The 15,059-nt window shown below is 48.9% G+C and overlaps 1 pseudogene; it reads right to left on the bottom strand.

Moving 5' to 3' along the window:
* Positions 1 to 225: 225 nt before the first annotated feature.
* LOC136521568 (uncharacterized) lies at positions 226 to 8,659 on the bottom strand (annotated as a pseudogene).
* Between the last annotated feature and the right edge of the window lie 6,400 nt (positions 8,660 to 15,059).

Genomic DNA, 15,059 nt, shown 5'->3' on the forward strand with positions numbered 1-15,059 from the left:
TAAATGGTTAACTGGTCTAATGATTCTCAAGAAACAAAACACGATTATCTATAATAATAACTTGATTAAAGCAGCAATGCATTGCGCTTTCATTAAGATAACTTGTCCAACAATCAAAGAAACCAAGCACAGTTCACTAAGATAAAATAAAATAAAATTATTACACATGGCAGCACAACAAAGATCTTCAGCCTCCATCATAGCACCGGCTGCAACTTTGCAAGGTCTCTGCCTAAGCTTAAGCATCGTCAAAAGCGTTGGCGTGACACCGCGCACAAGGCTCCAGAACAGTCAGCTTAGTTGTAGGTGCAACTTTATCCTCAATGTACCTCCTTATAGCTGCCACCGTTCTACACGCTTCCTCGACCAGACTTGCTATAGCGAATGCCCATACCATCCGAGCAACATGGAGACCTACCATCACCACCACGAAATGTGTCGAATGTAAGGCGCTCGAGTGAGACTGCGCTCTTGACAATGCAACATGTTAGCTCAACTAGGCTCTTTGTAGAGTCGAATGCTATCATCTCCACAATCTTTGATGGATAAGTCATGTGTGGCTGGTCTTTGTGGGGCTGTTGTTGCTCACATGGTCCTTGTAGCTGTTTTTCTGTTTTTAGGACAACATCTTAGACTAGAGGACAGCATCTTAGAGGACAGCATCTTAGACTAGAGGACAACATCTTAGCTAGGACAATATATTAGCATCTTAGACTAGCATCTTAGACTAGCATCTTGGCATATGCTTGGCTGGCTAGCAGCCTATAAATATGTAACCCCAACCCCTCAGGTTGGTATGGCATTTGTGTGAGCTTGTGTGAGAAATAGACAAGAAAATTGCCCCAACTCCTAGTGTCATTCTCTCTCGATGAGAGTAAGAATTCTCCTACTACCAAGAGTGAGAATTCAGCGACTAACAAGTGGTATCAGAGCCGTAGTATCCTATAGCCTGAGCATCTCCTGCTCATCCCCTTACCCAGCCTCGCAACAGCCCCAGCTGAGAGTAGCAGCAGCTCCGGCCGCTCCTGTTCACTCCTCTCCCAGCTCGTCTGAAGCAGCCCTCTCCCCACGCAGCAGCCCCCCGGTAGCGCGTCATGTCCGCAGGGCAGTCTCAGCGCTCGGTCGCCTCGAGCACGCGGCGTTGGTAGGAGGCCGAACTTGCCGCAGCAGAGGAACGCGAGCGAGCGGCGGCAGAGAACGCTGCGGCGACGGCAAGGGCATCGAGGTTGGCAGCGGCGGAGCTGGCAGCAGCCAGAGCGAAGGCGGAAGCGGCAGCGGCGGCGAATGCAGCGCGTGCGGCGGCGGCGGAGGTCGAGGCTCTGCGCGGCAGCATCGGCAGCTCCATTTCCGCTGACGACACCGCCGACGCAGACCTCGAGCTGCTAGAGAGGGAGGCAGCGCGAGCGCGGGCGGCGCAGTGGGCAGCCGCGCACGTCCACGAGCGTGGCGGCAGCCCAGACAGGCGCGGACGCGCTGGTGGCGCTCCTGGAGGAGGCGCGCACGGCGGTGGCGCTCCTGGGGCAGCCGCGCACGCCCATGAGCGCGGCGGCAGCCCAGACAGGCGCGGACGCGCCGGTGGCGCTCCTGGAGGAGGCGCGCACGGCGGCGGCGCTCCTGGAGGAGGCGCGCACGGCAACGGTGGCGGACGGGTCGATGGAGAGCGCGGCCTTCACAGGTAGCGTGGCTCTCTCTCCCCGGATCGGTACCGACGGGTCGATGGAGAGCGCGGCCTTCACAGGCAGCGTGGCTCTCTCTCCCCGGATCGGTACCGTGGTTACCACGGGCTCCAGGCTATTGTCAGGGACGTCGGTCCTGGCGGTGGGTGGCCTACCCTCACCAAGACCAACTACGTCGAGTGGGCTGCGGTGATGAGGGTAAAGCTCCAGGTGCGGCACATGTGGGAGGCAGTCCGGTATGGCGACGTCGACTACGACCTAGATCGACGGGCGCTGGATGCTCTCATCGCTGCAGTCCCGCCCGAGATGCAGTTCTCGCTTACCAGCAAGCGGACTGCCAAGGAGGCTTGGGACGCCATCGCTGCGGCACGCATCGGCAGCGACCGCGCCCGCAAGTCCACGCTGCAGGCACTTCGCAAGGAGTGGGAGAACCTGGCCTTCAAGCCAGGTGAGGACGTTGATGACTTTGCTCTCCGTCTCAACACTCTGTTGCAGAAGATGGTGCAGTTCGGCGACGACACCTACGGCGAGGAGAGAGCTGTCGAAAAGCTCTTCCGCTGCGTCCCCGAGAAGTACAAGCAGATGGCTCGCTCGATCGAGTCGCTGCTGGATCTCTCCACGATGTCGATCGAGGAGGCGATAGGTCGCCTCAAGGTCGTCGACAGTGATGAGCCACAGTCCCTCTCGGGGCCCATCACCACTGGCAGGAAGCTCCTTCTCACTCGGGAGCAGTGGCTTGCCAGCCAGGGTGACCGGAGGAAGGGGGAGCCTTCTTCCACGACAGGCGGTCGCAAGCGTGGCAAGCCGCGCAAGGCGCGCAGAGACGCCTAGGCCGGGGTGCGAGGACGTGCCGAGGGTGATGCCCGCGGAGGCGCCCAGGGCGGCGCCGCCGGCAGGCACAAGCCGGCACGAGACGACACCTGCCGCAACTGCGGCCAGCTTGGCCATTGGGCCAAGGACTGTCGACAGCCACGACGCGGCCAGGCCCACGTCGCACAGGCGGAGGAGGAGGAGCCGGCTCTGTTCATGGCACATGCCAGCATCGAGCTACCTCCAGCGGCACCGGCCGCAACGGCTCTCCTCCACCTCGACGAGCCAAAAGCACACGCCCTCCTCGGCGACAGCTCCGGCAACGACAAGACTGACGGGTGGTGCCTCGACACCGGTGCCACCCATCACATGATCGGTCGACGGGAGTTCTTCACCGAGCTTGACTCTAGCGTTCGAGGCTACGTCAAGTTTGGGGATGCCTCCGGCGTGGAGATCAAGGGCGTCGGCTCCGTCATCTTCACCACCGTGTCTGGTGAGCACAGGCTGCTCACCAGAGTCTACTACATCCCCGCGTGGAGGAACTCCATCATCAGCTTGGGACAGCTGGATGAGAACGGTTCGCGCGTGGTGATTGAGGACGGAGTCATGAGGATTTGGGATCGTCGTCGTCGCCTTCTTGCCAAGGTATCCAGAAGCGCAAATCGACTCTACGTTCTTAACGTGCAGGTGGCACAACCCCTCTGTCTCGCTGCTCGTCGGGACAACGAGGCGTGGCAGTGGCACGAGCGTTTCGGGCACCTTCACTTTGAGGCCCTGAAGCGGCTCAGTGCCACGGAGATGGTGCGAGGCCTGCCGTGCCTCGACCATGTGGAGCAGCTCTACGACGTCTGCGTGTTGACGAAGCAGAGATGACTCCCCTTTCCCCAGCGGGCGAGCTTTCGAGCCAAGGAGAGGCTCGAGCTTATGCACAGGGACTTGTGTGGCCCGGTGACACCGGCCACACCGGGAGGACGACGCTACTTCCTGCTGCTCGTCGACGACCTCTCCCGCTACATGTGGGTGATGGTCCTCGGCAGCAAGAGAGAGGCTGCGGACGCCATCAGGCGCGCGCAGGCTGCTGCGGAGGCGGAGTGCGGCCGCAAGCTGCGCGTGCTGCGCACCGACAACGGCGACGAATTCACGGCGGCTGAATTCGCGTCGTACTGCGCTGACGAGGGCATTCAGCGCCACTACTCTGCGCCGTACAGCCCGCAGCAGAACGGCGTCGTCGAGCGGCGCAACCAGACGGTTGTGGGGATGGCTCGGGCCCTCCTCAAGCAGAGGGGGATGCCGGCTATCTTCTGGGGAGAGGCGGTGGTGACGGCCGTCTACATCCTCAACCGCTCGCCTACCAAGGCGCTCGACGGCAGGACGCCGTACGAGGCTTGGCATGGGCGCAAGCCGGCAGTCTCCCACTTGCGGGTCTTTGACTGCCTCGCATTCGCCAAGGAGCTTGGCCACATCAGCAAGCTCGACGACAGGAGCACTCCGGGAGTGTTCATCGGCTACGCGGAGGGCTCGAAGGCCTACCGCATCCTCGACCTGAAGACACAGCGTGTGCGCACGGCGCGCGACGTTGTGTTTGACAAAGGGCGAGGATGGGCGTGGGACAAGGCAGTGGACGACGACTCGGCTCCGACGTACGACGACTTCACTATCGAGTACGTCCACTTCGAGGGAGCTAGGGGAGTAGGCAGTTCTTCTTCGGCGAGCGCGTCTACCCCAGTCTCCGAGCCTTCACCGACCCCGACACCTGCTACTCCGACAGCACCACGCTCTCCAGCCAGGACCTCGGCTGCGATGAGCTCTTCGCCGGCTCCACCACAGCCGGCAACGCCACGCACTCCAGCACCGACAGGCACCACTCCGGGCACGTCTACTCCACCACCAGCTCGTGTCGAGCACGACCCGGTTGAGCTAGCTACTCCGCTCTCTCACGACGAGGAGCGCGTCGACGCGTACCACGACGGTGAGCCGTTGCGGTACCATACGGTGGAGAACCTTCTCGGCGACCAGCCGGTGCCGGGACCGGTGCCTCACGACCTGGAGGCGTAGTTGCACCTTGCGTGTGACGACGGCGAGCCTCGGTCGTTTGCAGAGGCCGAGAGACACGCGGCATGGCACGCCGCGATGCAGTTGGAGATGGATGTGGTTGAGAAGAACCGCACCTGGGAGCTTGCTGACCTTCCTCGTGGTCACTGCGCGATCACCCTTAAGTGGGTGTACAAGTTGAAGAGGGATGAAGCCGGCGCCATCGTCAAGCACAAGGCTCGCTTGGTGGCACGAGGTTTCATGCAGCAGGAGGGGGTCGACTTCGACGACGCTTTTGCTCCCGTGGCACGGATGGAGTCCGTGCGACTCCTCCTTGCGCTAGCTGCCCAGGAGGGCTGGCGTGTTCACCACATGGACGTCAAGTCGGCGTTCCTTAACGGCGACTTGAAGGAGGAGGTTTACGTGCACCAGCCGCCGGGATTTGCGATCCCCGGCAAGGAGGGCAAGGTGCTCCGCCTGCGCAAGGCCCTCTATGGCTTGCGACAGGCACCAAGGGCGTGGAATGCCAAGTTGGATTCCACGCTAAAGGGGATGGGCTTCGAGCAAAGCCCGCACGAGGCGGCCATCTACCGACGGGGCAATGGAGGAAATGCCCTGCTGGTGGGTGTCTACGTCGACGACTTGGTGATCACCGGCACCAAGGATGCGGAGGTGACGGCATTCAAGGAAGAGATGAAGGCCACCTTCCAGATGAGTGACCTGGGGCCTCTCTCCTTCTACCTGGGAATCGAGGTGCACCAGGATGACTCCGGGATCACGCTTCGACAAACCGCCTACGCCAAGCGCGTCGTTGAGCTAGCTGGGCTCACCGACTGCAACCTAGCTCTCACTCCGATGGAGGAGAGGCTGAAGCTGAGCCGCGACAGCACGACGGAGGAGGTGGACGCTACACAGTACCGGCGCCTTGTGGGGAGCCTTCGCTACCTCGCCCACACACGGCCGGACTTGGCATTCTCCGTCGGCTACGTTAGTCGGTTCATGCAGCGACCGACGACGGAGCACCAGCAGGCTGTGAAGAGGATCATCCGCTACGTTGCGGGGACTCTCGACCACGGCCTCTACTACCCGAGGTGTCCTGGGGCGGCACACTTCGTCGGGTACAGCGACAGCGACCACGCCGGCGACATCGACACCAACAAGAGCACGAGCGGGATCCTCTTCTTCCTCGGCAAGTGCCTCGTTAGCTGGCAGTCGGTCAAGCAGCAGGTGGTGGCCCTGTCCAGCTGCGAGGCCGAGTACATAGCGACCTCCACCACTTCGACTCAGGCGCTCTGGCTCGCTCGACTGCTTGGTGATCTCCTCGGCAGAGACACTAGAGCGGTGGAGCTCAGGGTGGACAGCAAGTCCGCTCTGGCTCTGGCAAAGAACCCCGTGTTCCACGAACGCAGCAAGCACATCCGGATGAGGTACCACTTCATCCGAGGCTGTTTGGAGGAAGGGAGCATCAAGGCGAACTACATCAACACCAAGGACCAGCTTGCGGACCTGCTCACCAAGCCCCTTGGGACTTGAGCTCTGCTCCAGGACCGGGATGGTTCAACTCTCCCACAAGACGACGCACAAGACTTAGGGGGAGAATGATGGATAAGTCATGTGTGGCTGGTCTTTGTGGGGCTGTTGTTGCTCACATGGTCCTTGTAGCTGTTTTTCTGTTTTTAGGACAACATCTTAGACTAGAGGACAGCATCTTAGAGGACAGCATCTTAGACTAGAGGACAGCATCTTAGCTAGGACAGCATATTAGCATCTTAGACTAGCATCTTGACATATGCTTGGCTGGCTAGCAGCCTATAAATATGTAACCCTAACCCCTCAGGTTGGTATGGCATTTGTGTGAGCTTGTGTGAGAAATAGACAAGAAAATTGCCCCAACTCCTAGTGTCATCCTCTCTCGATGAGAGTAAGAATTCTCCTACTACCAAGAGTGAGAATTCAGCGACTAACAATCTTGAGGCGGTAGTGGCGTCGTTCAGGCAGCTGCCTCAAATGTGAAGAACCTACCAATTCATGCCCCATATCTGCCTCAGGAACCTAAGACAATGTAAAACCAAGAAATTGAATTCAATTAGTGCACCCAAATTACTGAGTCATCATATATATTAAATTTGCTGGATGGATATATATGATGGACACCACCTTACCTCCAACCGCCAAGTCTCCAAGGAAGGAGACGCGTCCAACAAAGAAATAAGAGAAAAATAATCATAGTATGGGGACAAGGTCGATGAAGTAATCTGAATGCACAGGTGCTTGAGGTTGAAGAATTTGGTAGGCAGCATTGGTATATCCACCTGCACAACAAATATGTCATGTTCAGATTTATCATATATACACCTGCACATAAAAGGTATATATAATGACTACTGTCGATCATATGGATGTATCGATACTCTGCAGTATACCTCATGGCTTGAACCTAAAGAAGAGTCTCAAGATTTGGCATAATGGATGGAAGCTCAGCACAGCCATAACAGATGGCATTCGCACGAAACAAGCTCAAGACCTTCATCATCTGTGATGCTTCTCCAAGTACTCATTGCAATCACTAAGCTCCAAACGCTCCAAAGTAAGAGAGTTGGAAAGAAGGCACTCTAATTCATTCCCTGTGATACACACCGAACGCAGACACAAACTTGTTAGGCTTCTCAAGGCGCCAAGTTCAGCCGTGGGAATGGAAGGTACAAGAGTAAAGATCAAGAGACCGAATTGAATTTCTAACCCCCCAGATAAAACTGAGCAGGGGAAGCTGTACTTTTTATATGGTCTAAGGCTGAGCTCTTCAATCCCTGGTGTAACAGCATCATGGAGCCATCTGTCGAGATAAGGAAAGCAATCATATTGATCACTTAAATGAAGCCCCAAGATCTTCAAGCCAATTCCTGAGTGATTTCTCAGGATGCTGTCGATTCTGTGTCTTAAACTTCCGCTATGTGCCTTAACCATTCGGGAACTCAAAATTAGTTTGGGATAACATCTCCGGGAGCTTAGAAAGGCGTGAGAAAGGCAAGCAGCACGAGCAGCTGCATCCAATGGCATTAAAGAATGTATATGACGCCAGATATCCTGCATGCGCAGTAATGGGAAAAAAATTTCAACTTTAAAGACAAGGGGAAAAAAATACACATGCTGATAGCCAGCACTGATTAACTACTATGATATCTAATTATCTGTTCTTGCTTGCATAAGAGCACACAGAGTAAACAATGTGTCTATCGCACAAGTGAGAGATCCTAGGCAATATGGTTATTTGCATATTCATCAAGAAACAACGATACAGCATCAACAGGGACATGTTTAGATATTGAGCAAAACCAACATGTTTAGATATTGAGCAAAACCAACAGAATAGCCCCCTTCAGAATTTTATGTTGCCATACCTCAGGAAGGCATGGGATCGAATATCCCAATGTTTGCCCATCTTGAGAATTGCCATCACCAAGTCCTTGACAGGGTGAGTCCTTAATTTCGTCCACTGTAGCAACGGATCCATCTGCATGCCAACAAACACGGTTGTGAAAATTCAATATCAAATAAAATTTAAAAAATGCTATCCGTGTGACATTGTCTAAACAATGAATCCTTAACGAACAGATAAAAATCATTTTCTTTTATGAGATGAAAGAAGAAAACAGCAAACGAATCAGATGATTGAGGCTTATACTCCGGGCCAATGTGGTTTGCTGACGCTCCTGCGTCTCGCTCTGAATCCCCATGCTACGAGTGGAAGACGACACGCAAATACACCACCCTCCCCCGAGAAATCTCGCCGAGTTTCCGTTCTCCTGTGGTATCTGTGTATACTTTAGCTATCCATCATCGTAGTAGCCCTACCTCGCGCGCTAGATTTGGATTGGATGATTGAATCAGAATCCGATTACACATCGGCGGGAGGGAGAGCAAATTTAGGGAATAGGGACCCTTCTGTCCCAGTTGGAAACATATGACGGAATCCGATTAGGCACCGGCTGCTGCTGCTCCTACTCCGCGCCGTCGGCTGCTCCTCTGCAGCGGCAAGAAAGTGAAGAGATGGTACGGCGCTCGCCTGCAGCAAGAAAGGGGCGGAGCGGGACGGCGCTCGCCGTCGCCCTGCTCCTCTATGGTGGCGGCGGCTTCTGTCTGCGGCGCTGCGCTCGGAGGTAAAGAGTACGAGAGTGGAGCTGAGAGTATTAGGGGTGTTTAGGCACCGCTTCACATACTCTAGGCCACGTTTAGATTGCAAATAATTTCAAACTGATGAATAGTAGCACTTTCATCTTATTTAGTAAATATTGTCTAATCGTAGACCAACTAAGCTCAAAAGATTCATCTCGTGATTTCAAACTAAACTGTGCAATTAGTTATTTTTTTATCTATATTTAATGCTCCATGCAAACGGCTAAAAATTGATGTGATAGAAAGAAAGTGAAAAAACTTAGAATTTGGAGCTGATCTAAACAAGGCCCTACTCTATAAATTTCATCGTGGAGAAGCTAAAAAAAAATAGAGGTTGTGTAGTACATCTTTGGATGCTCTCACAGTTTTACTCTTTTTCCTCGAACCGAGTACGTGGAGCTAAAACCGTTTGGCTAAAAAACATGAAGCGTGTAGAAAAATGCGGAGCAGAGCAGTCCCAAACATCCTCTAATTTAGACCTTTTTTCTATTTGGAAAAGGTCTAAACTACTTTCTCTGAATGCGGTAACACATTAAGGTCTAATTGGTTTGTAACCAAATTTTGTCATGCCAAAGATTCAGCAAATTAAAGTAAAGTAAAAAAAATGTCGTAGATTTGACAAGCTAAATGTGAGAGATTGGCAAGTTTTGGTAGCAAACCAAATAATAGCCAAAATTATGATTTGCCAAATCCTTGGCTTGTATATTTTGAAAGCCAACCAATCAGGCTCTTAGTTCAATTTACTTCCTCCAACTATTTTGTATTGATCTGGTTTATCCCTTAATAGAATTTGTTATACAGATTTATGCTGATCTATTCAATTGTCAAGTTGGGCTCTTTCCTATCAAATACCTAGGAGTTCCAGTAAGTCCAAGTCGTTTACATGTATATGACTGGTTGCCACTTGTTGATAAAAGTCATAAAATATTAGATGTTTGGAAGAGATGTTTGTATGCCTATTGTTGGTAGGTCTACACTGATCAGTTCTAGCCTTAATAACTCTCCAATAGACCACGTGTCTGTTTACCTGCTGCATAAAACCATTGTGAGCAAAATGGACAAAAATAGGAGGTCCTTTTTTTTGGCAGGGAGAGGAAACAAAAAAGAAATATCATTTGCTCAAGTGGGAAAAAATATGTAAAAGTAAGGAAAAAAGGTGGTTTGGGGATCAAGAATTTAAGGAAAATGAATGTTAGTCTACTTTATAAGTGGTGGTGGAAGTTGGAGAACGAAGATGGGCTGTGGCAAGAGATAGTTAGATATAAATATTTGAGAAACAATTCAATTCGCATTATTTCACATAAACTGAATGACTCTCCTATCTGGAGTGATTTACTCAAAGTTAGGGAGGTTTATCTTCTAGGCAGGGACATCGGCATTAAGAATGGCTGTCATACACGATTCTGGAAAGACAATTGGTTATACCAGCAGCCTTTATGTGAAATTGCACCTGTTCTTTTTGCTCTGTGACTTTAAGGATGTCATGGTTGATCGGGTTACGAACGGTGAAAGTGCATCTAGCCCTTTAGTGGGTTTTGGATGATTGAATGACAACGTGATTAAAGGTCTAACCCGTTTGCTAAGTGTGGATAGGTAATAGGTTATCTCATAGGTACTTAATGAAAGCCAAAATGATGTGTTGTTGTATAAACAATCTAGTTCAAGTACAAGACAACAATACAAATAGAATTTATACAAATGCTTATTTATTGTGGGATTTCCATGTACTATGTGAAAGCAAGTTCGGTAAGAATTAATTAATGAGACATGAGGGATTGCATATGGAATGGTCTCATATTTGAAGCTTGCTAAATTGAAATACAAAAGATAACAATACAAATAAATGGATGATTCAACACAAGATGTGACTTGATGGCTTGAGATGGTGAAGATAGCAAGAAAAGGCTTCGAGGTACTAAGCAAGGGTGAAGAGCAATCGACGGCTTGGTGGCCGAAGAACCTAACTAGGGTGAAGAAGGAAGTACTTGCATTTAGTTGAGGTACTAATCAAGCTATGATGGTCATGTTGATGTGGAGGATCAAATCACTATTGGAGTGTTTGATGGAAATGACTTGATACATTTGGGATTATTCATATTTGATGAATGGAATCAAGTCACGTGCTCAAGATGACTATGCTCAAGTAAAAAATATCAATATCGACATGTTGGCACCCTCACTTGATGAAGATTGAAAGACACGACATCAATTCAAAAGAGATCAACTCAAGCGGTATCAATTCATTTTTTTCTTTGATCTTGAGTTTAATAGGTATGTCGTACTATTAAGAGGGATAAATCATGTTGATAGATAATTATTCCTAAGTGCTCATGCCAACCCATGTGAGTTTTGAGTGTTTGAGAGACAAAAGAGCTAACTTGTTTGTCGTTGGTCTGGCAATACCGGACGATACCGGACGTGTCCGGTATTTACCCAGCCACGACAAAATTCTTGGTGTTCTCAGGTTGGTTCGTCGGGAGTTCCGGCAATCATCGGGAGTTCTGACGTCTCACACTTCACTGACTTAGAGAGTTGACTGCCTGGTCACACCGGACGTGTCCAGTATGATACCGGACGCGTTCGGTATAGCAGGCCAGAGCCGAACGGTTAGTTTTCAAATGAGCTGAGGGTCGGGAGTTCTGACGTGAGTCGGGAGTTCCGGTATTCGTCGGGAGTTCCAACGCCTCACAACGATACTTTACTCAGTTACAATTGGCACAGTGCAAGTCATACCGGACGTGTCCGGTATTCCAACGGCTAGAAAACGGCTAGTTTTTCAAAGGGGCTATGAATACCCCCAAGCTTCCACCTTTGGTGGCTGCTGATTCTGTTGATCCTCTAGCACGTTTTTGAGCTTTACCAACTCTTCCAAACCCTCTCTTAGTGAGTGTGGGATCCAAATTGCCAAATCCATTAGTGGGTTGAGAGAAATTCAAAAAGAGAGCAATCCAATCACTAGAGCACTTGTGCATATTATCAATCTCGTGATTTGTATTTGTTACTCTTGGACTATTTGGTCCTAGACGACTAGGCATCGTCGAAGAGCACCCAAGAGATTGTGGTGTGCCTCGAAAAGTTTGTAACGGTCTATTCTACCGTCTCGGAATCAACTAATGGAAGGAGAAAAATGAGTTGAAAAAGACTCCGGCTAGAGTGACCTTCGTGGTACCCTCTAAGGCCGACCTTCGCTGGGTCGCCCACAGCTCCCTCAACGGAGAGTAGGACTCGAACGAGTTCGAACTTTGGTAAAACAAATATCGTGTCTTAATTAACATTTCATTTGATATTTGTGTTGTTCTAGCTCTGGTGCAAGTTACCTGTGTGCGGCACTATCTTTAGTGGGTGCCTACAGGTTGGTCTGAAGATTAAAATCAAAAGGAGCAAGTTTGGTGCTGTTCTGCAGAACACGTGTATACCTACCAAACATGTCCGGTATTAGAGCCTAGTGCTGGATTTATTTGATCCGTGTTCTAACTCTTATGTTGTAGGTTCTAGACTCCTAGGATTATTTAATATTATTTATTTACTTGTAGGCTAACTTGTGAGGGGTGGTATTACTCTTAATTTGGAGTTTTCATTTTGGAAACTCCCATTACTAAATCATTTTCATATTTAAAGGTGTTAATTTTTAGAAACACCTATTCACCCCCCTCTAGGCGACATCCTAGGTCCTTTCAAGTGGTATCAGAGCGAGGTTCTCACCTAAAGCTTCACCGCCGTGAGAAAGGGATGTCGATGCCTATCGAGTTGGAGCCGGTGCTTCTCCAAAATGACGGTTCAAACTTTCTATCTTGGTCATTACATGTACTCAATACTTTTTAGGCTATTAGCCCTCTTGTTGAGCATATTGTGGATGCAAGCATACCTCTTCCTACAGTTGATTGGAGCAACTACAAAAATTTGTCAAAAGAGGAAGAAATATGCGTGCAACTCAATGCTCAAGCTATTAATGTCATTTTAAGTACATTAAGTGCAGATGTTCAAGATGAGGCAATCTTTAATGGACAACCACCTCCGGAGAGTGCTTATCTCATTTGGACTAGACTTGTTGAGTTATATGGAAAATCCAAATATGATGATGCCCTTGAGATCGAGTCAATGGAAAGTATGTCCATTGTGTTTTCATGCAGCGAAGAAGCCTCACAAGACCTCAAGAGCATCGAGCCGGAGCAAGAAGTGCAAGCAGCGCATGACCTGTTGTCTACCTACACATATCAAACGGTATGCCTACCGAACATGTCCAGTATGGCTGAGGCAGCAGAGCAGCAAGCATCTGTTTGCAAGGATGCTCAAGACCGGTGGTGACCAAGTGATGAGTCAACCTCAGTATCTCATGATTCTCATCACTTGTGTCTCATGCCCAAGAAAAGCAAGAAGAAGAGTAACAAGAAAGATCAAGAAAAGGAGAAAGCACAAGTAGATGATCAAGATAAGAGTGATGTTGAAGTTGAAGACAACTACAACCTTGATCATCTCAACCACAAAGACAAGTTCATCATCATGAAGATAGTTGAAAAGAATGATGAGCATGAAGAAGAGATTGAGAAGCAAGAGCAATCACTTCAAAAGCAAGAATTGTTTCTCATCTCCAAGATGGAAGAACTAAAGGCTCTAAGTGAAAGATATGAAAAATTGTCAATTGAGCATGCTTTAGTTACAAACTTCTCTTCTAGTGTTTCACAACTAGAGAAGGAAAACTTTGAGCTCAAGGCAAGGCTAGATGAACTATCAAGCAAGTATGATGTGCTACAAGCAAACTATGTTCATCTCAAGTGCTTACATGAGAAAGTAGTAGAATCAAGCATCATGCTTGAGGTGGCTCATGAGGTTGTGATCACATCGGTAAAATTTTCTCAACCTCTCACATATTCACTCACTAGTACACCATCTCAATTAAATATTTCTTGTATTAATGAGTGTGCTTCTCAAGCAAACCAATCTTCGATTGAGCTAAATCTCATAGAAAACATAGAGCTCAAAGAAGAAGTGGAAAGATTAGAGAAAGATGTGATTCGGTTGAAGGGTAAGGAAAAATCATAACCTTCTCAAGATAACCGTGATAACATGGTGAAAAAGCTTGAGAAGGATTCAAACCTTGCTTCCTCCAAAGCCCAACAAAAGAATCACATTTCAAGTAAGGCCAACACAACCAAGAGAAAGAAACATGAAAAAAGGTTATGCTGTGGTTATGGATTATATGGACATGAGTGGGCAATGTGTCCACATAAGAGTTGGGCCGACAAGTGTGAAGCGGCCGAACAAAAGGCCTCAAACAAGTTGGCCAACCAAAAGAAAAGTGATGGACAAAGCGCTTGTCTCATGAGCAAGAAATTGGGGCATCCTACCAAGAAATGCTTAATGTACAAAGAGGCAAGAAAGGAAGCCCAAGTTGCAACAAGAAGATGCTACGGATGTAATGTGATGGGCCACAAGGTTGATAGATGTCCATACAAGCAAAACAAGCATAGAGCAAACAAAAGCTGCATATGCTATGCTTATAGAAAAAAGGGGCATCTAAGCTATGAATGTCCAAATGGTGACACTCCTAAGCCGAACATATTTGTTTATAATGATATGCTTAGGAAGACCATAAATAGAGTTAACACTAGCAAAATGATGTGTTCACCACAAACTAGTACTAAAGCCATTTGGGTACCTAAACACTTATTGACTAACCCAAAAGGACCCAACAAGAGTTGGGTATCAAAGTGTGCTTAGGTTAATGATATAGGTATTTGGTGATGAGATGAAGGCTTCGGGGTGGTTGAGCAAGTAAATTGAAAATATTCACTCAATCTATCAACCAATTCTTATCATAATCTCCTATGTGGTTGACCCAAAGATAATTTAATGAATATATCATCTACTTCATCCTCACTATTTGTAACAAGTACCTAAACCTTATAGGATAGCTACTTTGTATATTTTGTGTTCAATGGCTCACAAATAGGTTTATTTGTGAAATATTGAAAGTGGCTAATTAGATTAAATTGAAAAGTATTTTATTTTGCCATATGGTGCTTTTAATGGCTCTCTAGTAGAGTAAGTCATTTGTTGAGATGCAGGTATACAAGAAATACTAGAGCTAAAATGAAGAATCACAAGCAGCGGGTTAATTGTCTCTATCATGCATCTACCAGACATGTCTGGTATACCTATCGGACGTGTCCGGTATGGCCAGGGATAGAGAAAATGTTTCTATTCTGCATATTCCGGACATGTCCGGTATTACAGGAACCAGAACACTAATTGGATTGCAACTGAGTCTTTGATCTATATATTTACATATATCCTTTATTTACTCAGAAGCTTGTGATTTACCAAATCTAAGTAGAATGTGAGCATCTCTTGAACTCAAATTTAAATATG

The sequence above is a fragment of the Miscanthus floridulus genome, chromosome 2 (genome assembly GCF_019320115.1).
Source record: "Miscanthus floridulus cultivar M001 chromosome 2, ASM1932011v1, whole genome shotgun sequence".
Taxonomy (NCBI): Eukaryota; Viridiplantae; Streptophyta; class Magnoliopsida; order Poales; family Poaceae; genus Miscanthus; species Miscanthus floridulus.